This window comes from Protopterus annectens, chromosome 1.part1 (assembly GCF_019279795.1).
Source record: "Protopterus annectens isolate FY-2018-M chromosome 1.part1, PAN1.0, whole genome shotgun sequence".
Taxonomy (NCBI): domain Eukaryota; kingdom Metazoa; phylum Chordata; order Ceratodontiformes; family Protopteridae; genus Protopterus; species Protopterus annectens.
The window spans coordinates 594501467-594525669 of record NC_056726.1 but is presented as its reverse complement, the minus strand read 5'-3'; positions in this window follow the sequence as shown (position 1 = coordinate 594525669).

Sequence of the window (24203 nt, the reverse complement as noted above, 5' to 3'; positions counted from 1 at the left end):
TTATAATGATTTTAAATGATGCAGTTTCTTGTAGTAAGTAAATGTCTTATTTTAGAAGGCATAGAAAATGAAACATTTATTCAAGTGTTTTTGAAAATCTACCTGACTGCAGCATACTAATCTGTGTTCAAAACTTATGTTCCAAACATGTACATTACTATAACTCATTTAATTCATCTGATTGACAAGCATAAATAACTTTATAACTCTATTCTGGAAGAAATTGTCTTGTGATATATTTTAAAGCAGTAGTATAGACATACAAAATGCAGATTTTTTTTTTTTTTACAATAATGCAAGTGTTTCTGAGAATCTGCATAACTATGCAGTATGATTTATAACAACTTCTATAAATGTAATATTTTATTCTATTGACAATAATGAGTATGAGTAAAATGCTCATATACAAGCAATTCAAGGTTTTTTTTCTGGAAGCTGTTGACTACATTTAAAGCAGTAGTATAGACATACAAAATGCAGATTTTTTTTTTTTTTACAATAATGCAAGTGTTTCTGAGAATTTGCATAACTATGCAGTATGATTTAAAACAACTTCTATAAATGTAATATTTTATTCTATTGACAATAATGAGTATGAGTAAAATGCTCATATACAAGCAATTCAAGGTTTTTTTTTCTGGAAGCTGTTAACTGCATTTACATGACAGAAAATAGATGCATCTTAATATATGTAATGTCTGAACCATATTAGCCAAAGTTTTTCATTTAAATGAATGTTAGAACGTATTTTTACATACTTTCTCTCTCTTTCACTCTCTCCCTCTTTCACGTCTTTTATTTCTCTCTCTCCTCTTGGTTCCTAATATCAAGTTTATTTGAATGCCATTTGAATGCAAGTGTATTATATTACATAGATGTATATAGTAGTATGAATAGTTTTTTAAAAAAAAAGTTTATTTTAGTTTATATGATGCTGTTTTATCAAATGTGTAGTCTTGTCTTGCTAGATAACTGAATTGAAAGCTGTTAATTTAAGTTAAATATAACCAGTATTAAATTGATAAGGTGGTAGCTGAGGTACTGCTGCTTAGGGTAGGGGGTTAACTTGAGTGGTAAATACTACTCTAAGTTGGAGTTTTTAACTCCAGGCTGAATGCAAGGTTTAATCCTTACATTATTTTCACTTGTTCATTGTTATATGTATATAGTTTTGACATCCACAATATATTTTGTACACTCATTGTCACTACAAACAAAATTGAATCCTATACAAAATCCCATAAGAGATTCAATAAATACAGCTATATTTAAAGGTACACCTAAAGGAGGAGATGTAACATTACTTATGTTGTTATTTGTTATTTTGATCATAAGATTCTTAAGTTTTAAAAATGCCAAATGACATCTTTAAAAGGAATTTCTTTAAACATTAATGGATTGAATAATCCGTGTAAAAGGGCAAGCCTAATAAGATACATTAATTTACATAAGGCCAACTTAGTTTTCCTGCAAGAAACACATCTCTTGAAAAAAGATATTGATAAACTAGCCACAAACAAATATACAGTATTGGTTAATTCAGAGCACACTCAGAAAAAAAGAGGAGTGGCTATTTTATGGAATAAAAGTATGCCTATTCCTTAAACCATTAAGTCTTATCAGGATGACAAAGGAATGTTTTGTATGGTTACAATACAAATTAATGGGAAGACTTACACTTTAATTAATGTATATTGGATACCTGGAATTGGTATTAATACAGTGAAACATCATCTTGATAAGATTATATCATTCTCTATAGGAGATATTATTTTAGCTGGTGACTTTAATTGTATACTACATGAAAGTGACACTACCACTATAGGAAAAAGAAGAATTATATCTAATGCAAAACATTTAAATGATTTTGCTAATTCTTATCATTTGAATGATATTAATAATCAGATAGATTCAAAATCATTACCATACACCTTTTTTTCTAACAGATACAAAACTTATTAAAAAATAGATAGGGTCTTTATTTCTAACCAGATGGTAACAGATTTAATTAATTCCAAAATCATTTCATGTCCTATATCTGATCATAATTCAATTGTTTTTGAATTCATGATAAAAATACTCATAATGTTCAGATCAAAAGGATACCAGCATACTTAACTCAACTAAAAGACTATAAAGAATATATACTTTCAGAAGTACGACATTTTCTAGACATAAATAATACTCCTGAAGTCTCCATTGTCTATGTTTGGGATGCCTTAAAATCATATCTATATGGACAAAGTATAAGATGGTATAATAATAAAAGGAAATTTTGGGATAAGGAATTGTTAGATATTCAAAGTAAATTAGACTCTTATAAACATAATAATAAAGAAAATATTATGGATAAGAAAGTCATTGAAGAAATAAACAAACTAAATGACAAATACAAAGAAATTTTAACTCATAAAGTTAAAATAACTCTAGAGAAATACAAGTTTTGTCTTACTCAATAAGCCCCAAATACTTACATAGACTTAAAAATAAAACAAAAAGGTTGAATAAACAAAACCATATCAAAGAAATCTTTTCTCTAAGGAAAAAGAAAAATGTTTCTAGTCTACCAGAAATATTAGATGAATTTAGAAATCACTTTCACAATATTAACAATAATAACATTAACATGGAACCTAAAGATAAAATAAAGGAGTTTATAACCACAAACATGAATAAAAAGCTTAATAAACAACAGATTAAACTATTGGACAAAAGTATTTCATATACAGAGGTTATTACACAAATAAATAAGCTTAAACCAAACAAAGCACCGGGTAATGATGGTATTATACCAGAGATATATAAAATCCTTTCTAAAAGTACATATTCATTAATACATAAGGTTTTTATTTTGGCCCAAACTGAGTTAATAACCCCCCCATCTTGGAAATATACATTTATTTCGCCAATTTTAAAACCTAATAAAGATCCAACTAGATGTACTTCATATCAGCCCATCTCATTCTTAATGTTGATTATAAAATGTTTATGAGTATTTTTGCTGATAGATTGAAGACAATCATTCCCGGCATTATAGATATAGATCAGACAGGCTTCATTGTAAATAGAAATACTTTTGATAATATAAGAAGAACTTTAACATTAATTGATTTTGCAAATAGGAAAAAGAAAGATTTAACACTTATTAGTCTTGATATAAGTTCAGCATTTGATTCAGTAAGTTGGGACTATCTGTTTACCTTACTGAAGTGCACAAACTTCTCAGATGCATTTGTAAATCTAATTGAGCATTTATATAAAGGAACATTGGCTTATATTAAGGTAGGAACATATGTTTCACAAAAAATACCCATTCTTAAAGGTACAAAACAAGGATGTACACTTTCTCCACTATTATTCACTTTAGTAATGGAGCCTTGGGCTAATTTGATCAGAAACAGTACTGACACAGAGGGTTTTGAAATAGATGAAAATACAACATCCAAAATTCAACTTTTTGCAGATGATGTTCTAATTACATCAGCAGGATCTAATTCTTCTATGCAGTCTCTATTTGATAAAATGATGAATTTTAAAAGTATTTCTGGTTTAATATTCAATGAAGAAAAAACTAAAATACTACCTATATATACACGAAAAAATATTCTCATTAGTAATTTTACTAAATATGTACCCAATTCAGGTCAGATAACTTATTTAGGTATAATACTATCTAAAGATATTAAATCTATTATATATAATAATTATAATACCTGTTTTCATAATATACAAAATCTTTTTAATACCTGGAATAATATGTTTTTTACTATGGAGGAGAGACTTACAATTATTAAAATGATAATATTCCCCAAGATTTTATACTTAATACAATCAATAATACTTCCACCTACAAAAATAATTATCAAGAAACTGAATACACTAATGTTAAATTTTCTATGGGCACCTAATAGACCTAGGATTGCATTAAAGAAACATACTAATAGCTGGTCTCAAGCGGGTATTTCTTTTCCAGACTTTAATTTATATACTATTTCTTCTATTGTAAAAGTTATTACTTTATTAATAGATCAGTCATATGTCGCAAAATGGAAAGATTATTGGGAGCTAATTAGTATGCACTTCATGAAAATCTCCTTAACACATAAAAATATGATTGTTAATAACTCCATGTTATGGTTACTAAAGGAATTTTGTACTTCACCTATTACACCTAAACATATGGTTTGTTACCCATTAAATATTATTATTAGCTATCGTAACTTTATATTCATGCACCCTAAGTATAGGGAATGGAATTTTATTATATTCCCTATAATGTATACTCAGGGTATGCTTTTGTTATCTACTTCTGAAGGAACTCATTTAGCTATAGATAATGATCTAAAGTACTGGTATCAGTTGATATCTGATAATAAAGTTAAAAATCTAGATTTCTTAAAACAAGAATTTGATCTAAGAGAAACTTGCTGGTTAGAGGTTCAGACCTTTAGACAACATCTCATTGATAGAATAGATCTAATGTCTATAACAGTTAAGGAATCTATTCCAACACTGATTGATTACTTGATATTAAATTTACAACATAAAGTTTCTGATAAAGGTAAACTTTCATACATACATAAAATTATCAGACAAGAAACTTTTACAGTGTAGATACATACTGGAATTATTTCACTTCTATTAATGGGGACCCACCAAATCAACAAGATAAACAATATATATTGGAATCTGCCTATAGAACTACGTCTTCCATTGTCTGGAAACTTTATACATGGAAATTTTTACATAGATCTTTTTATACACCTTTGATGATGAGTAAAATAAATAATAAAGATAATCTATGTAAGAGATGTAATGTAGAAATTAATGCTGACTGGGCTCATATGTTTTATGACTGTATAAAATTGAAAGAATACTGGAAATCAGTTAATGAATTTTTGCAGGCTCTTTTCACAGATAATTTCATTATTTCTAAATCTCTTATATTATTCAACACACCTGTACCTCAAAGTGTTAAAAAGGTTAAGCTTCCCTTGTTATGGTCTATTTTAGCAGTGGCTAGGAAAATAATAACCAGAAACTGGATTTCAGATACACCTCCTTCGTTCAATGAATTTAAAAATGTTATGAATATAGTGTGCCATATGGAAATAAACACAATTAGGTCAAGAACAACTAGAAAAACATCTTATTATATTGTATGGGATAATTTACAAAATTTGTTAAAAAAATCCTAATTTCAATAGCATGGTATTTTAGTTTAATTAATTGATCTGATTGTAGTGGATGTCTTTGTAAATACTTTAGTTGTTTTGTTGAATGTTATAATCATATCTATTTTTAATTACTTGTATAAAATTGTTATGATATTTCTCTTGTATGTTAAAACAATAAACCTGTTTTAAAAAAAAAAGGAAAAAAAAAAGGATATGTAAAAAGACCTCAGGGCTATACTGCCACATGTACAAACATTTAAACAAAGCAAATCTAACAAGAGGGGAGAGGGTTTTATGTTGCACTTCAAGCTAAATACTTTTCCAATCTTATTCTGATAAATGCATACCCAACACTTCTGCCTATTTGCCCTGGAGCTCAACTGGATAAAAGAATTTTGCAACTTCCACCACTGTGTTTTTAAAAGCTGTGACTGTGCTGTACTCATGTTGTTCCTCAAACTAGTTATTTGCCTGTGAAGCCACTGAGCCAAAAGAGGATCCCAGATGCCCCTCTTCCTAAGACATGCCAGCAGTTGAAATATCTGTCACAAACAGACTCACTGACAGCCTATTTCCAGCTTCATTGCCTTGTGTTGTCCAAAATATCCAGTGCATAGATAAAACCTTGTGTTATTATATGGGCCATATAAGGTGATACACATTCACTGTAATACAGGGGTTCTGCCAAAGCAGACAAATATGAGCAGTAATACAGTCTTACCCCAATCCTTCTTTTTCCCAACATGCATTGAAACCATGCCTTCGGCCTACCTGGGTCCCATATTTTGGTGGATTGATTAGCATGTTGTAATTATCTTGTGTTAATAATGTTAATAAATTCCACAAGAAACCAGACAGGCTTAAATTGTTACCTAGCCATGGTATACTACCTTACCCGACACCTGCAGCAATTAGAGAAACCCCAAAAGTATCTCACCAAGAGGATCAAGGGTCTCAAACAGATGCCATATGCTGCTCGGTTAAAAAAACTCCAGCTCTACTCAGTTGCATACCGCCTACTTCGAGGCAATCTATGCCTGACATACAAAGCTATGTCAAATCCAGAATTAATGGACATGCTCCACCTCAGTAAATCTAAATCCCTTAGAGCCACACGCTCGAGGGACTTGAACCTCAGCACAGAAATAAATAGAACTTGCTGGAGGGACAGGTTCATAACCCAGAGGCTTCCTTCGCTCTGGAATAGAATTCCAGTTCATGTGAGGCAGAGCACCTCACTGAATCTCTTCAAGAAGAATCTCGATAGGTGGATGGGGGATCGTAGGTTTGTCCCAGGGATTACTCCCGTGTCACCATTAGACAGAGGCACAGTAAACTAAACCTTAAAAAGGGCACAGTATACTCAAATCAAGGGGTGGAGTAAGCCATACAGAATCGGGCTAGGCTTATAATTGCCCCAGGGCAGATAGCCTAGTATGAACCTATGATTCTGAGTACATTAAGAGATTAGGAAAACCCAATTCTCCTTGTGCCTTTGGACCATAAAGTTTCCTCCTGTTAATATGTGGTTTCTGATCCTGCCATAAAGAGGGAAATAGATTTTTTTGCCACTTAACTATTATATTACTTTTTGCTAAATGGGGCAGATACCTTAGCATAAACAGAATTTCAGGAAGTGACATTATTTTAACAGTCTGCACTCTACTTAGAGGGTCAAAGTTTTCCAGGCATTAAGCTGCCCAGATATATGAGGATAGTAATCAGAGACACTCCTAATGTTGGACTGGAGGATCCATTTGGGGTCAAAAACCTTAATTATTCCAAAATAAATTGTGTGTGTAACTATCCCAAATGCTAAGGAAGGAGGCACCACCAATTCTGCCTTAGCCTGAGACATTAAGGGAAAGATCATAGTTTCCCCATATTTAAATAAAGGCCTGACTCTGCTCAGAAATCTGTAAATGTCTCAATTATATTTGGAATGCGGTGTACTGGGTTATTTAACCAAATGATACAGTTATCTGAGAACAAAGACAAAATAATTACATCTTCATGACTTACTGTGATTGCATCTTCCCTATGCTTGTTTTGGAGAAGCATATCAAATTCATATATCACTATAAACAACAGTAGGGACAGATGACAGTCCTGGCAAGTGCCCCCATTGAGCTGAATCTTCTCTGAAACCATCCCATTAGTATGGATACTTGAAAAGGAATGGCTATATAAATGTTGGCATTGAGCTATATATTGCACTGGAAACCTTCAAAACAGCCCAGCTAAAATTCCAATAAAGCATACTGAATGCTCTTTGTAAATCAATTAGCAGGGCTGCTGAGGAATGGATAAGTCTTTGTTGTTGCACTTATACGTTTAGCCAAAGCCAAATTAGGTCTGGATCCTCTGCTCTAGCTCTACCATTAAGAAAGCCCTAGTGATTCATCTGTATGAACTGTGGAAGAACATGCTACAAATCTTAAAGCTAGGATTTTAGCATATATTTTTACATTCATGGAAGAACATGCCACAAATCTTAAAGCTAGGATTTTAACATATATTTTTACATTCAGAGGGAGTAAGGACATAGATCTGTAATTAGCAGGCATTAGCACATCTCCACCTGGTTTAGGAAAGAAATGTACCATCGCACAGTTTGTTTATTCTGGGAAATGACCTCTCAACCTGATGTCATTATAAAATGCTAACGGGCTCTACCAAGTCTCCACAAAACTGTTTATAAAACTGTTTATAAAAATCAGAAGTAAGACCATCCAAGCCAGTGGACTTCCTCGAGGCAAGATTCACAATGGCTTCCTTAATTTTTCAATGCAGTCATTGGTATATCTAGCATGGACTTAACTCAGAAGAAAAACAATGTATTAACATGCCATATTGTCACAATTACAAGCAAATTAAAATTATATACTCACCATAACTATGCATCTGTGCTGTCCATTTTAATTCTTCCTCAACTGATGGGTCTTGTATCCATCCTTGGATCTAGCTCGGCTGCATTTACTAGACACTCAGATCTAACTTGTGAGCTCCTCCCTTTGTCCCTAATGCCCCAGTTACCCAGCAATTCCATAGACTGTGTTTGCTGCCCCAAAACAAACAGGTAGAACTAGCCTCAGACCAAGATAAAAGGAAGGCTGGTAGAAAGGACTGGGGCTCAAATGTGGAATGAGGTTCCACACCAACCATAACGTCACTCCAGGAATAAAATGGAAAGGGGGAAAGAGAGGTGCAAGTTAAGGAAGAATGGAAATGGAGAACACAGATGAATGGCTATGGTGAGTACATAACTTTAATATCTGATGATATTTTCATTCATTCCCCAACTGATGGGGCTGAGTCCCCAGCTATTTGAACCTTGTGTGGTCCTCATGGAGGAATATTTTGGAGTACTGCAGAAGCACAGGCAGCTCTACTTCTGGAAGTCAAATCCATTTTATCCTGAGCAATAAATGTATGAGCAGTGGACCAAACAGCTGCAGCACAAATATCATCATAGTTGAAGTCCTAGGCCAGAAAGTGGATGAAGTCGCCATGGACCTGGTGGAGTGTGCTTTACAAGGTCTGGGTAAGAACAATGCTCACTGACCATAAACAAAGGACATGCGGTCTGTCAACCATCTGGCTAAAGTAACTTTAGAAACTGGCCTACCCAATTAGTTGGGGGAGAATGAGACAAACAATCGATTGGTCTTTCGGAAATCTTTTGTTCTATGGAGATAAAAGTGGAGCTGACTGTGTACATCTAAGAGATGAAGCATGTATTGAAGATGGGAAAGAAAACAGGAAACTTAATGACTTGGTAAATATTCACCTCCGAGGCTACCTTGGGCAAGCAAGATGGAATGGACTATAAGGTAACTCTATCTTTGTGGAAGATCAAATAAGGGAATTTTGAAGAAAGAGTCTGGAACTTGGATAGCATCTTGCAGATGTAATAGCCACAAGCAAAGCACTTTTCTATGATAACAATTTTAGGTTGGATCTAGCCAATGATTCAAATGGACTCGGAGTTAAAACTTGCAGTAAAACTGTTAAATCCCAGGGTGGGGGAAGGATCCTTCACTGAGGCCCTAAGCAGAAAGGAACTTTTAAGGAAAGCCTTGCACAATTTTGATGAAGCTAAAGAGGAAGCATTTTCTCCTGAATGAAAATTAGATATTGCTGCCAATTGCACTTTGATAGTAGAGAAACTAGCCCCTTGAAAAATAAATGCTAAAAACTCCAGTACAGCAGGAATAGGCTAATTCCCTCTGGAGAGCCAAAATGGAGAATCTCTTCCATTTACTCAAGTAGATTTCCAGATAGAGGGCTTGTGGGATAATAGTAATATCTATCGGGCTAGGGAGAAAGGCCTGGGCTATCTAACTGTCAATGGAATTGGAAAAAGTATTCAGTCAGCTTCATGCCTGCAATGTCTGGGTGAGGTATTCCCAAGGGATGAGAGAGAAGATCTGGACTGGGATCCAGTATCCAAGGTGGATACTGACAGTAAGACCAAAGGAAAAGGAACTACACTTGACAAGACCAAAAAGGGGCAATGAGGATAACTGTGCTCTTCAACCAAAGTGCCTTCTGTAAGTATTTGTGAATTATAAGTATCGGGAGAGATACATAAAGGAGACTGGAGAGCCAAATGTGGACTAGAGCATCTCTCAGTGACTCCCCCAGGAGGGTGGATCACAGCAAACAAACTGCTGTGTTTCTTGCTGTGGGCAGAGGCAAACAGTTCGCAGCAAGGTTGACCTCACCGATGGAAAGTCCTCTCCACAGCTAAGTGATTGAGAGATCACTCATGAGGCATCAAGATGGACCTGCTGAGTTTGTCTTCTAGCACTCTGGATTTCCCCAGGATGTGCATTGCCATAAGAAAGTGGTTGGAAAAGATAGCCCAGTGCCACACACTCATTGCCTATTGACAAAAGGGGATAAAATCAGGTTCCCCCCATTTGTTGATATACCAGACTACAGACATTGTTGGTTTGAATCACAATTGTCCCGAAAGGAAGGGCGTCTTGAAATTCTTGCAATGGTAGGAAGACTGCTCTCATCTCCAAGACACTGATGTGTGAAATGGTCTCTTCTGGGGACCATGTGCCTTGGACCATCCTTCCCAAGAGAATGCTCCCCCCCCCAACTGGGAGGCATCCTTTATTACTGTGGCTACTGGGGGGTAGAAAAACAAGAGACAAAAAATCCCATTTGTTGATGTTCCACACCCAAGTATCTTTTCTGATGGATGAAGAAATAGATGGCAAGAAAGTAAAAAGGTATCAACAATGGTATGGAGAACTACTGATAGTAGAGCCTAAAGGAGGAGGAGAAGAGAGAAATAAAACTTAGACCTGATATAAAAAACTACAGTAAGGGAGAAAGAGGTGATGAAGAAAGATGGAACTACAAGAAAAATAGAACTTATTGGAAAAAAAAAATACCTCAAAGCCTAATGAGAATGATCTGCATCTGTAGTGATATAGCGGCAAACGAGTTCTGAGGTATTGCAGGGTAACTGAGGCATGAAGGGTAAAGGGAGGAACTCAAGAGTTGGATTTGAGACTCTAGTACATGTGACCGAGCTGGATCTAAGGATGGATCAGAGACCCATCATTTGAGGAACAAATGAAAATGACATCAGATCATGTTAATGGGAGCCTGAATTTTTTTAGGTTCATAGGTGTGTACTAGGCTAATGGCCCTGGAGCCTATATAAGCCTAGCCCAAGAAGGTTCCCTGGCATCATGCCACCCAAAGTTAGTTCCCAGTACCCCTGTCAAGCAAGGCTACCGAAGTGATCCCTGGGGTGAACTTCCTATTGCCCACTCACTCTTCAAGATTTCTCTTAAAGAGGGCCAGTGAAGTGCTCGGTTTGATATGAATGGGAAGTTTGCTCCAGAGTATGGGAAGTCACTGGGTTAGGAACCTGTCCCTCCAGCATGTTCTGTTTATTGTGGTAATGAGGTTAAGGTCCCTGGAGCATGTGGCACAGAGGGACTGGGATTTTTTTAGGTGTAGCATATCTAGCAGCTCTGGGTTGGACATGTATAATAATAATCTGCCAGCATAATGGCATTTATTTCCAGCTAATTCATGGGGAATGAACGATCTGACCTCATAAGAGCCGAGATCATAATATCGTATGACCTCTGCTAATATTTCCTAGCTAAAATCCTAGATAAAGTTATCCCTTAGCCCAGAAAAAAGCTGGTATCTTTCCCACTTTTGAGATATTTTTTTTGTCAGATAAGTATAATACTTCCTTTTACCCGTTTCCATTGAAATAAAACTGAATTGTTGCAATAGTCAGATTGCCTGTGTGTGCTCTACTACGTGCATCTCTTCCTCAAGCAGATTAAAATGTAATTGTGATCGCATGTTATGTAATTTTTGCACTGCATGCATAACCGTTTGAGATCCATTTTTATTCCCAGCTACTGTTGCTATGAAATGTTCTTTAGTGTCTTTCCTCCAATATTGCCTAATCCAGTTCTGCTAGCGTATTGTACATGCCTTGTTCTTAAGCATTAATGAGTCAAATTTCCATTTAATCATTGTAGGTTGCACCCTCCTGTTACCCATAGTTATCATCACTAAAGAATGATCCAAAAAGGGATAGGCAGAATTTGTGACTCCAAAATTTGGGGAAACGGAGTTTTAGACAGCATAATCATATCCAGCCTACTCACACTCTTTGCATTGTTACCAAATTAAATAAACATTACGAGCTTGGAATGAAAAGTATGCCATACCTCCGTTATGGTCAACTATTTCAAGGTAGACACAATAGCTTTAGATATCTGTGGGACATACTTAACTCCTACTGGTAACCTATCAAACATATAATCCAAGAGAGGATTATAGTCTCCTCCTAAGATTATAGGGATATTTTCCCCAAGGCATCGCAATATGTGAACTGTAAGAATTTGCTTTACATTAGAACAGTCAGAGTATGACTGTCAAATCCCAGGGGGTGGGGGTGGTGACAGGTCCTTCACTGGGAAACTAAGTAAGAAAGAACCTTTAAGAAAGGCTTTACACAATTTTGAAGAACCTAATGAGGAAGCATTTTCTCGAGTGAAATATTAGATATGGCTGCCAATTACACTTTGATAGTAAGGAAAACTAGCTCTGTCTTGAAAAACAGATGCCAAGAATTCCAGGATCACAAAGACCCAATTCCTTCTGAAAAGCCCAAATGGAGAATCTTTTCATTTATGTTTGTAAATCTTTCTTATAGAAGCCTTGTGGGAAGACAGACGTATCTATTGAACTGGGGAAGAAATCCTGGGCTGTCTAGCTTTCAGTGGAATTGGAGAAACCATGCGGTCAGCTTGAGGCCTGGGATGACCAGATGATTCAACCTGGAAGGATACGAAATCAAGTTTGGATTGGGGTCCAGTATCCACAGAGGATAACAATGATGAGACCAAAGGATGGGGACCACACTTGAGGCCAAAATGGGGCAATAAGGATAATTGTACTCTTCAACCTAAGTGCCTTCTGTAAGTATTTGGGGAAAAGCATAAAGGAGACCCGAAGGCCAAATGTAAACTAGAGCATCTCTCAGTGATTCCCCCCTGAGGGGGGATTACGGTAAAGAACCTGCTGCACTTGCTGTTGTGGGGAGAGGCACAGAGATTGCAGAAAGGTTGGCCCGATGGAAAATGCTCTCTACCACTGACTGACTGATTGACCACTAGTGAGGCATCAAAAGGGACCTGCTGAGTTTCTGCTAAAACATTGGACTTCCCTAGTATGTGCGTTGCCACTAGATAGCAGTTAAAAGAGGAGATAGCCCACTGCCACACTCTCATAGCCTCTTGACTAAGGGGATAAAATCAAGTCCCCCATCTGCTAATGTACTACACCACAGACATGTTGTCAGTTTGTATAGCAATAGTCCTGAGAGGGAGGGTGCCCTGAAAAGCCTGCAATGCTAGGAGGACCACTCTCATCTCCAAAACATTAATGTGTGAAATGGTCTCTTATGGGGACCATGTGCATTGGGCCATCCCTCCCAAGAAATGTCCCCCTGCCACCTCAATTTGGAGGCATCAGTTAAAGTAGCTACGGGGGGGGGGGTAGAAAAACAAGATGGAGGCCTTGAGAAACTTCATCTGTCTGAATCCACCAAAGCAGATGGTCTGCGCATACTTGTGTGAGTTTAACTAGTGAAGACAAGGGATGGTGAGGAATTGGCCACTGAACAACTAGAATCCATTGAAGAATGCATATAGTGTGCCATATGAACCAAGGTTATGGCTGCTTCCATCAATCCTAAAGACTGAAGAATCAACCTGACTGGAGGACAAGGGTGTGAGATAACTTATTTTACTTGACACCTGATGGTCTGTACTCTTTTTGGTGGAAGGAATGTTGTCTATTCGACTGTGCCCAAATGAGCACCAATGAATTCCAAGCTCTGAACAGGTTGAAGAAAAGATTTGCGGGTGTTGACTGTGATGCCTAGGGACTAACACAATTGGATTAAATAATCCCTGGACTGCTCTATGAGATGCTTGGTTGGAGTGGTGAAGGAGCCAGTCAACTAGATATGGAAACAAATAAAAAAAACAACACTGGTAGCAGCAAAGGAACAAATAAACTGGCTTTAGCGTAAACAATTTATTCGACTTCATCAGAAATACAAATTCTTCTTTCCATTCCCATCTTTAAATACTAAAAACCAAACCTCATTAAGCTTTGATTAAAAAATAAAACAATATAATAATCACAATGTGTACTTGTGTTAAAGCAAAAGCATACTGCATTACCTCACACTTAAAATGCAATGTTAATATTAAATAGCCAATTAAAGCTTGATGAGGTTTGTTTTGTTTATGCTAAAACCATTTTATTTGTTCCTCTACTGCTACCAGTGTTGTTTTTTATTTGGTTTATTATGCTGGTTACTGGGATTATTTGTTAGATATGGAAATACTCAGAATCCCAGCAGTCTCAGGTCAGCTGCTACCACTGCAATACATTTGGTAAATACCAGTGGGCTGTGATGAGACAAAAGGACATGCCTCTGAATTGATAGTGACTGGCCCCCAGCCAAAAGCATTGAAATCTTCAAGAATGGCTATTCATCTTGATGTGATAGTAAACATCCTGAAGATCAATGGAACACATCCAATCATCCTTGCATATAAATGACAGAATGGACTGAACCGGAACCATTCACAACTTTGACTTTTTTGCAAACTGATTCAGTTTGCTAAGATCCATAACTGGTCTCAGGTCTCCGGTTTTCCCTGGCACTAAAAAGAACCATGAATAAGTTCCAAATCCTCTCGTGTTTGGCGGTATCTCCTGGAGGACTCTTTTGTCTAGCAACTTTGAATTTCTAGAGCTGCTCCCTCCCTCTAACTGGGTGGAATGTCAGGCAGCCTCTTCCCTTTGCTTGGGGGAATTTGTGAAAATGGTATGAAATAACCTCTGAATATGATTTTTAGCACCCAAGAATCTTCCTCTATTGAACTCCAAGTGTCTGGGTGCAAAGACAAGCTCTCACTGACTGTTTCCAGAGGTGGGCAGTTGGGCAACCCTAAAGGAGTGCTGAATGGGGGGTTATCCAAAAAAGAATCCTGGAAGCTTTGGTTTTGGGGCCTTCTCTGCAGTGAGGATTGTGTCTTCTATTTGAACTCTCCCCTCTGCCTCTGGAAGAGTTAACACCACATGAATCTTGGAAAGATCCCTGGGACTTACGGAACCCCATTTTCTTGCCTCCTCTTTGATTCCTGGAAAAAGATTGTTGAGGGGTTGAAAAGCATATCCCTACAGCAGACAGGATCTTTCCCTCCTGTGCACTCCAGGAAATCATTTCCTTTAAAAACAAAAGATGTTCCATCAAAGGGAGTACTGATGAAAGAAGACTTGAAATTCTCTGTAATATCACATAGGAGACATGCCTGGATGCATCTAACCTGAACCGGCAGCCCATTAGGTAGCCTCTGCAGCATGGGATAGCAACCTCACAGATGCATTGGAGATGGATAATAGAGTGTCCGGCTGTGAAGAGGACCTCTTGTAGTCTTCCATGGATATGGACTCACAGAGGGATTTGGAGAGTTCCTTAGTCAAATCCCACTGTAGTCTTGTGAACTGTGCAAAGTAATTCAGAGATCTCAAGGCAAAGGGTGCTAAAGCAAAAAATGTGGCTTCTAAACCTGTCCAATGCCCTGGATTCCGTTAGGGGGATGGACTGAGGAGCTCTGCTCCACTAGCTCCTACTTCTTAGCACCTGCCACCACAACCACAGTTCTGCTCGGCTAGCTCCTTCTTAGTAGCTGACACCATAACCATAGCATTAACAGGGACTCCTTTGCTCCAATATAATCTGTCCTACAGAGATGACAAAAATGTATCTGGCAACAGGGGATAGGCTCTACAGTATTTGGTTCCTTCCATGCCCGGCGATAGATTAAATCAATAAGCTTATCCGCCTGGGGAAGTCACACAAGATGTTGATGGGCCAGACCCTAAGGCTTCCAGAAAAACTGACTCCTCAGGGGAGCATGTATCTGCAGACCATCCATCTTTTTGTTTCATGATCTCCAGGATGACTCCAAATGAGGCGTCATCCAGCGAAGATCTGGGGGACCCTTCCCCTTCATCAAAATTAGCATCTTCAATGACAGATTCCTTTTGCATATTTTCTTTTGGGGAACCTCTTCAATGGGATGGTCTGGCGAAATATCTGAAGAGAGGGGGAGTTCCTTGAAGGGGACTGTCTGGATGCTAGATGGTACTGGCTATCCCTGTGGAGTAGGTCTGAAGGGATCAGAGCTCGGATCTGAATGGGGAATGGATGTAGGATCCCAGCAGGAGAGAGTAGTCAAATCTCTCAGTTGAGAGAAAACCCTCTCCACAACCTCAAAGGCAGAAAGACCAGAAGCCATGGCTGGCTGCCCCAGAGCTGAAAACTCCAAAGCTATCAAGCCTCGACCCTGCACGGTTCTGTACATTGAGGAGAGAATTAGACCTGAACTGTCCAATGTTGAAGCTCCAAGGGGCAAGGATGGCTCCAACAACATCAGAGTGGAACCAAGCCCCTAGGATCTGCTGCAAATGTTTTGGATCCAAGACTTATCCCAAGCCAAAGGAACTGGACCAGAACACCAGTCAGAGAATCCACTGGAGTGGAAGATCTGGTCATCTTTGTATCCAACACAGACATCAGGGCTTTCAGATCTGAGGGCTCCAAAACTGTGGGACAGATCAGATGTGAGAAGTGGAAGGGAGGCTCACAGATCCAGTGGGAGATGGAGACAGGATAACCCTCATCTGAATCTCAAGAACTTCCTCATCATCCTATCCACATTGGCTTCTGAAAGACTTCTACAGGACCTATTAGAAGAGGTGGTGGATTGGGCGCTAGACTCTCTCCTCAAGGTCCTCTGGAGAAAAGGGGAATACAACCAAGGAGAGACAGATTCTATGGTGAACCCAGGTGGGCGGTCTTGAGGAGACTTGGCCTGAAGAATAGTCAGATCTGAGGATGTGGGATCCAAGCGCTTCCTCTTAGAACCTGAAGAAGTTGGATCCAGCTTGTTTTTAATCTTCTGCAGAGGCTCCAAAGAACAGGTGAGGGACCACTTATGTGAGTCCTTTACCTCCGAAGAGGATTCTGTAGGTTTACCAGGGGAACTGAGCCCATTAAAAAGAAGGCAGCAGCATCTTTTTAAGAAATAGCTTATTTTTTTTATCACTAAGTGCCCATGTATTAAAAGTGGCACAAATGGAGCAGTCAGTGTTGAGGTGTGACGCTCCAATACAGAAGACACACTCCAATGGGTCTAATAGTTAGGGATCTCATGACCAAAGAAAGTACACTTTTTAAAGTTTGTTCATATGTCAGCAATTCCTGAAAAAAAAAAAAAGGTAACAACAGCCAAAATAGAAATTTTAAGGCAGAAATCAGAGAAAGTTAACTACCAGCAAAAGGGAGAAAACCCTAGAGGGTAGAAAATTAGTAGGAGGTACGACAAGTACCAGCTATGGTACTGAAAAAAAAAAAACCTACCAAAAGTTAGAGCAAGAAATAGGGAAAAGCTATAGGGTAAAGATTCGTGAAAAAAACAATTGGGAGAGGGAGGTGGGTAATTAAAAAAAAAAAAAAGAAAAAACTATGCAAAAAGCAGAAAAATATCCAAAAGAGCTCTCAGAGCAGGATCCATGTCTGTGGTGTTATGGTGGAAAATGAGATCTGAGGTATAGCTAGTTGGCTGGGACATTATAGGTACAGGAGGAGCTCGGGAGCTAGATTCAAAAGTCTGCTGAATACAGCAGAGTCAGATCAGAGGTTGGATCTGATACAGAATTGTTGAGGAATGAATGAAAAGGACACCATCAGCTCTAGTATTTGTGAAGAACCAATACAGGTGAAATAACTAAATATTCTCATTGCAACTGATTAGACCATGCTGCGATGGGAAGTAAAAGCCAATAGGCTAAATGATAATAAACTCTCTTGACACCAAATGAAAAATAAAATGGGGACACCCTCTACCCACGACTGACAAGTTCAGTAATAAAAACATGTAGCAAATAATAAAGCTCAAAACCTACTGAGTGCAGGCCGCCATGTTACAACAAAAATCAAATGAAAAGTATAACAAGCTGCTAAACCCAAAACTTACAGTATAACCACGTATTGAAAAACTTCCTATAAAGTCTCCTGTCACTGTTGTCAAATGCACCCCAGGATTGCTAAGAAGCTAAAGTTAGACATAAAAAAGAAGAAATGGAATAAGACAGAGAAAGAAAGAAGAAAGAAAGAAAGAGTAGCAGTAGAATAAAGATGGAGAACCTCTCCACTGGGGTTAGGAAATATAAACTCTACCAAACTAGAATGATACCACTCCCTGTGCTCTTTCTATGACAGGGGGGGGGGGGTTAACTTCCAAAAGAATGGTTAGCTCTTTTTTGATAAATTACACAGGGTGGATTCCTTCACCCTTTTAGACAGCCCAGCATGTATAAATTATTCCTCAATAAGCGATTTTCCAAGTTGTCAATTTTAACTTCTAGTTGGATCATATGGTCCTGGAGTTGTTACCCATTACAGGCTGTAGTAGAGACATGTTCTTTTAGATCATGTGTGTGATGTTGATGCTCTTCCAAGCTGACAATTGCTGAAGCATGCAATCGTGTTTGGCCACCACTTCCTTTAGTTGTATGACATCTGAGGCTGTAGACTGAATCAGGGTTGTCAGGGACTCGAGTGATAATTAATTGCCCTGATGTCGTTGGAGAGTTCTGACAGCATGGCAGCCTGGGTGGGGGGTTGGTGCAATGTTTAAGGTATTTCCCTCACAAACACAAAGTACGAGGTTTGATTCTTGCCTTTAAGGTGGGATCCCTGTTGGTCTAGTGGTTCGGATTTGATGCTCTCACCACCACAGCCTGGGTTCCATTCCTGATCAGGGAATTTCACTGGATTTTTAACTGTCTCTAAGTGACCAGGTCTGAGTGAAGTGACCTTAAAAAATGAGGGCAGCTAATGCAGGGTTCGAATCCAGTTGACAAATCCTTTTTTTGAAGGGGATTGGGAGGATGGTATAATAATTAAGATGTTTACATCAAAGACACAAGGTACTGGGCTTGAATCTCACCACTGGAAAGTAAACAAAAAGGCAACTAGAATAGTACGTAACCTATGATACTATACTCTCCACATTTTATTAATATTCCAGTGGTGCTGCCTCTGCTGGGCAGTGCAGCATTTACTCTAGACCACAAAGACAAGATGGAAATAACAAGCACAGTTTCAACACATTAAATTATCCAACTCAAAATGACTAACTGGGAAACAGAAATGGATCAGATCATCTGCTCACTTGACACACTTTTCTTCTTTTATGTCTCTGACTTGGTCACAACTGAATTATTTTAGATATGCAGTACTCTACTGGGAATATGTGGTATGGTTAACAGCTTGGAAAAGCTTTAGTTGACAAGCAACCCCAATGCCTTCAGTATCAGTTTAACTTTTTAATGCAGGCATACAGTTCTTCTCACATATCCAGTATCATGTTGAATATCCATGACATTTGTACATCTCAAGTGGAAACTGGATAAAGAATATTTCTGAATGTAACAAAAGACTGGAAGTGTCCAAAAATTATTTTGTTTGCTTCTCAGTTTTTGATAAAGATTTTACACTTTAAGTCCGAGGATATACTATAGGTGTGCCTTGAGACTTTAATTTTATGATTAAGAAATATAATTTGCCTGCCACCAAACCTATTAATTTAGCTGTCATCAAACCCCATTTTTGGAAAACTGTTTCTTAGCTGTGGTCATTTCAGATATTTGAGGAGCTTGATGTGTTTTCCCAAGAATATCCTTCCTTCTTAATTAAAAGGGTGTCTAAAACAATCCATCCAGATCCTTTTCTCTAAGTAAGAAAAAGTACAGTTTTGTACCTACCATAAATGTAGATGTCCGATAGATATGCAACTGCAGTCCTGACATATGGGTTGTCCTGCCTCAGGCAGCCCTTCGTTCGGCCAGATTCCAAAGTCTGGGTCCGGCGTCGGCTGATGTCGCCTCCTCCCCGACGTCAGAGCGGCTGGGGTATAAAAGCATCAGCCGACGCCATCTTCTTCAGTGTTTCTTGCCCCAGATGCCAGGTGCCCTCCAAGGAAGGCTAAATTTAGAGAATGGAAGAAATTTCAGACATGCCCAACAATAATAAACAGATACACCATAAGAGATATCCCCAGCTAAATTGAAAAAGGGGTATGGTCCCAACAAAAAGAAATACAGTGGGGTAGGAGGGAGGGAAAACCTGACTGCAGTTGCATATCTATCGGACATCTACATTTATGGTAGGTACAAAACTGTACTATGTCCTTCAAGAATGCAACTGCAGTCCTGACATATGGGTTGAATACCATAGCCAAGCTGGGGGTGGTAGGACCTAAGATAAAGATGGTGTAGCTAAAATGCCCTGCAGGACTGCAGAAGCAAAGCCTGCTCGGGATCTGGAATATAAAGGCAGGTTGTAATGTTTGGAAAATGTATCCATGGAACTCCATGTAGCAGCTTCTAGAATGTCCTTTGTAGCCACACCTCTTAGAAAGGCTGTGGAGGTGGCTGTAGCTCTGGTGGAGTGTGGCCTGATATTGGCTGGCACATCTTTTCCATGGAAAGAGCAGCAGAATCTGATGCAGTTTCCAATCCATTTTGAAATTGTTTGTTTGGAAATTGCCTTTCCTTGTACTCCAGCAGCGTAAGCTACAAAAATCTGGTCAGATTTTCTGTTGGCTTTTGTTCTGTCCAAGTAGTAGCGCAATTGTCTGTGTATGTCCAAGGTGTGCAGAAACATTTCTCCTTTATTTTGAGGATTAGGAAAGAAAGTAGGCAGGTGAATTGCTTGATTTAAAGAAACATCAAGAACACCACGCCCCTCACGTAGAGATTGCACAGCCAACCAAACTTAGCAAAAACACAAACGGCCAGCAAGATGGTTCCAACGCTTTATTAAGAAGTCATAGAAAGGACATGAAAATGCCCCAAAAGCAAAGACTCAAACCGGTTTCGGCACAAAGCCTTCTTCAGTGAGACAAAATATATGTGACATTGCCAACCTATCACCAAAAATATATATGATAGGGCAAAGCAAATCCTCCAATCATATTAGTTAATGCACTTCTCATTAATATAGAGATTTTCTCTTGAATTTCATTAGAAACATACATCAAAATATAAATTTTGAATTTATGACAAGGTACCCAGTACTCTATAACAAGTGGAATATAAAAATAAAACATAGAACTAAACCTTACGTGTGTATAATATATTTTGGATTCCAAAAATTATTGTACAATAGTACAGAATATATGATATTAAGTCACATTCTGCAAAACAATGTATATTAATAGTACGAGCCAAACACAGTAATCCATATATTGCTCCTTTTATTATATATAGTATCTGACTCAAATTGGATACAATGGTGATGTCTATATGATCCAGATATTATGTTACCATTATTTTTTGCCCCATGTCCGAGGTTCTGTTCATCTACATATTGTATATTATACACACGTAAGGTTTAGTTCTATATTTTATTTTTATATTCCACTTGTTATAGAGTACTGGGTACTTTGTCATAAATTCAAAATTTATATTTTGATGTATGTTTCTAATGAAATTCAAGAGAAAATCTCTATATTAATGAGAAGTGCATTAACTAATATGATTGGAGGATTTGCTTTGCCCTATCATATATATTTTTGGTGATAGGTTGGCAATGTCACATATATTTTGTCTCACTGAAGAAGGCTTTGTGCCGAAACCGGTTTGAGTCTTTGCTTTTGGGGCATTTTCATGTCCTTTCTATGACTTCCTAATAAAGCGTTGGAACCATCTTGCTGGCCGTCTGTGTTTTTGCTAAGTTTGGTTGGCCGTGCAAGCTCTACGTGAGGGGCGTGGTGTTCTTGATGTTTCGGTTGTTCTCTCTGTGAGCAACGGTTCCTTGCTGTCAGTGGGAGAAGACTCCTCACTAAAAACTTTCTATCTACAATTTTGCCAACGTTGGTGTATGCACTTTTTTTTCGTTACTGACAATCTACCTGGTATATGTGTTTCGTATGATTATTGGGCGATGCGACTAGTGGATATATGTGTTCTTGGATCGAAGGTTTGAAGCGCCATTATACGTTTTGTCTACATAAATTAAGGTACTGTTTTTGGAATATATATCATTCGAGAGTACCGGGCCAAGGGTGAAGTGGATTTGTATTTTATTGCATCCTTTGGATATATATTATTTCAGACTTGGGACTATCATTTGTGAAGGGGTTTCAGCTCGCTAGTTGTGTGTCGGGCCTACAGTGAGTGTGCCTTTTTGGAACTATATATCATCCTTTTTACATCGGGTGAGGAACAAAGAGGACTTATCATTTTCATGAATGTGGCTTTATAATATTGGTGAATACCACTTGTGAAGGGACTTCGGCTTGTGAGTAACGAGCGGGGCCTACAGGCATATGGTGGATACACATACAGCTTAATGCGACTCCTTTTGTGTTCTTGGGGTCCTGGACACTTTAAACCGCTGATACCTTTCACAATGATTTAGGATGAACAACGATATTGATCATGAGCATTCATGAGACATTTTTGTTATATTTATGATTTGCTATTCTGTGATATGATACATTTGAGTCTCTCTATGTTCACATTTTAGAAACTATACAAAATATTAGATTACTAGCATAATATATTTAGGGGATAATCAGGTCTCTGGAGCTGTCCTTTTATGTAAAGGCTTATGCCAAGATGCACATCATTTGAGTCAACTAGGTTTTGGTAAAAATATTGGGCTCTTACACGCGGGGCTCTATGGTAGTATATATATATATATATATATATATATATATATATATATATATATATATATAAATGATATTGCTAGGTATGATTGAACATCAATACGCCAAACACAGGCTTGTTCATAACCTATAGGAGGATTCAAATGTGTATATGACTATCATATGGAACATAGGTCCTATATTCTATATACGGTGGCATACTTATTCACACATTTCCCTTATATGGTGCACTGGCTAGGTATTTGGGGTCGTTTGGGTTATACCTAAAGGTATAACAATTGAGACATACTTGAGTTATGTTGATCGGTCTTCACAAAAACATTTTTTTTGACAAGACATACATTTTCCTCTTGTAGTGTATAACGTTTTCTAGTACATACAGGTACCAACAATACTCTGTTGGATATTGTATAGCGAACATCAGTACAGGTGGTATTCTTATTGGATACACTGGTATAGGTAGACCTCATTTTTATGCTTATGAACGAATTGTCGATTTGGACATTTTATATTTACTAGGTATTGTTGAGACTTATGACTGAATAGGATATGTTTACATGGGTATAGTTTTAGTCTACGATACTCAACAGGATACTGATGGTAATATAACACAATATATGACAATTTGCCTTTGCAATCTTTACCATTTCTGGTTGAACAAGTATTCGTGTTTTCTTTCAAGCATAACAATTCTGGCATTAGTGCACCTTTGTACTAATAGCAATATCATTGCAGACTGTATTAAGATCTATCATACAGTCTTTATCTCACTTGTATATACCAAATGGCAGCAATAACCATTCCTGACTTTTGAATCAATGGTCCATAGGGACACTATATGTTTACTTAGTATTGTTGGTACTTACGAACCATACATGGCTTAACTATTTTGTTCTTTTCTATTTTTCTCCATATTATTGGTGGCTTCTAGATTCCCATATACTATTTAATAATTAAGGATAGTGATTTACCTTATTGAGTATACTATAGTATACATAGTTTTACACATACGAGGTACTGGTATTTATCGGATTGGAATCGGGTTTATATATTTTACATTTTGTATCAGGTACTTATATCTTTGTTTAACGACATAGTGGGGCCTTTTTCTTGCCATACTGTCCTGCTATACCTAAATATATATCCATTCCTTAGTTTGTTGGATAAAGGTCATCTCACGGTGACTAATTATTATATTATATATTGAATATAACTCCAAAACCATGGATTTAGATAATATTTTAGAAGGGTTGTGTGCTGATCGGGAGGATATCAAAGTCTTTGGTCTTGATTCTATTCCAAGCAACAACAGGAATAATGACAATTCGTTTGCACAAGATGAATGCCAGTCAGCTTTCTTTAACTTGGAAAAAGCCCTTAAAGGACTACGTGCCAATATATGGCACCTGAGGCTATTCAAAGCCTACTTATTTAAAAAACTAGTTCCTAGGGGGCTTCGCATTAGATTAAAACCGATGGTCAGCAGATCTGAACAGAGGCTGACTGATGAATGGAATGAGGCAGTACAAGAAGGATCTATGAGATTTGTTAAAATACTGGCTGGCTATTATGAAAGAGCAATTGATACTAATATAGTGAAAATCAAGGATCTTAGTACCAAATGTAAGAAATTTGAGTCTACAGACAATTATGAAACCATGGTAACAAATTTATCCAAGGAGCTAACTTTATATGACAAACTAAC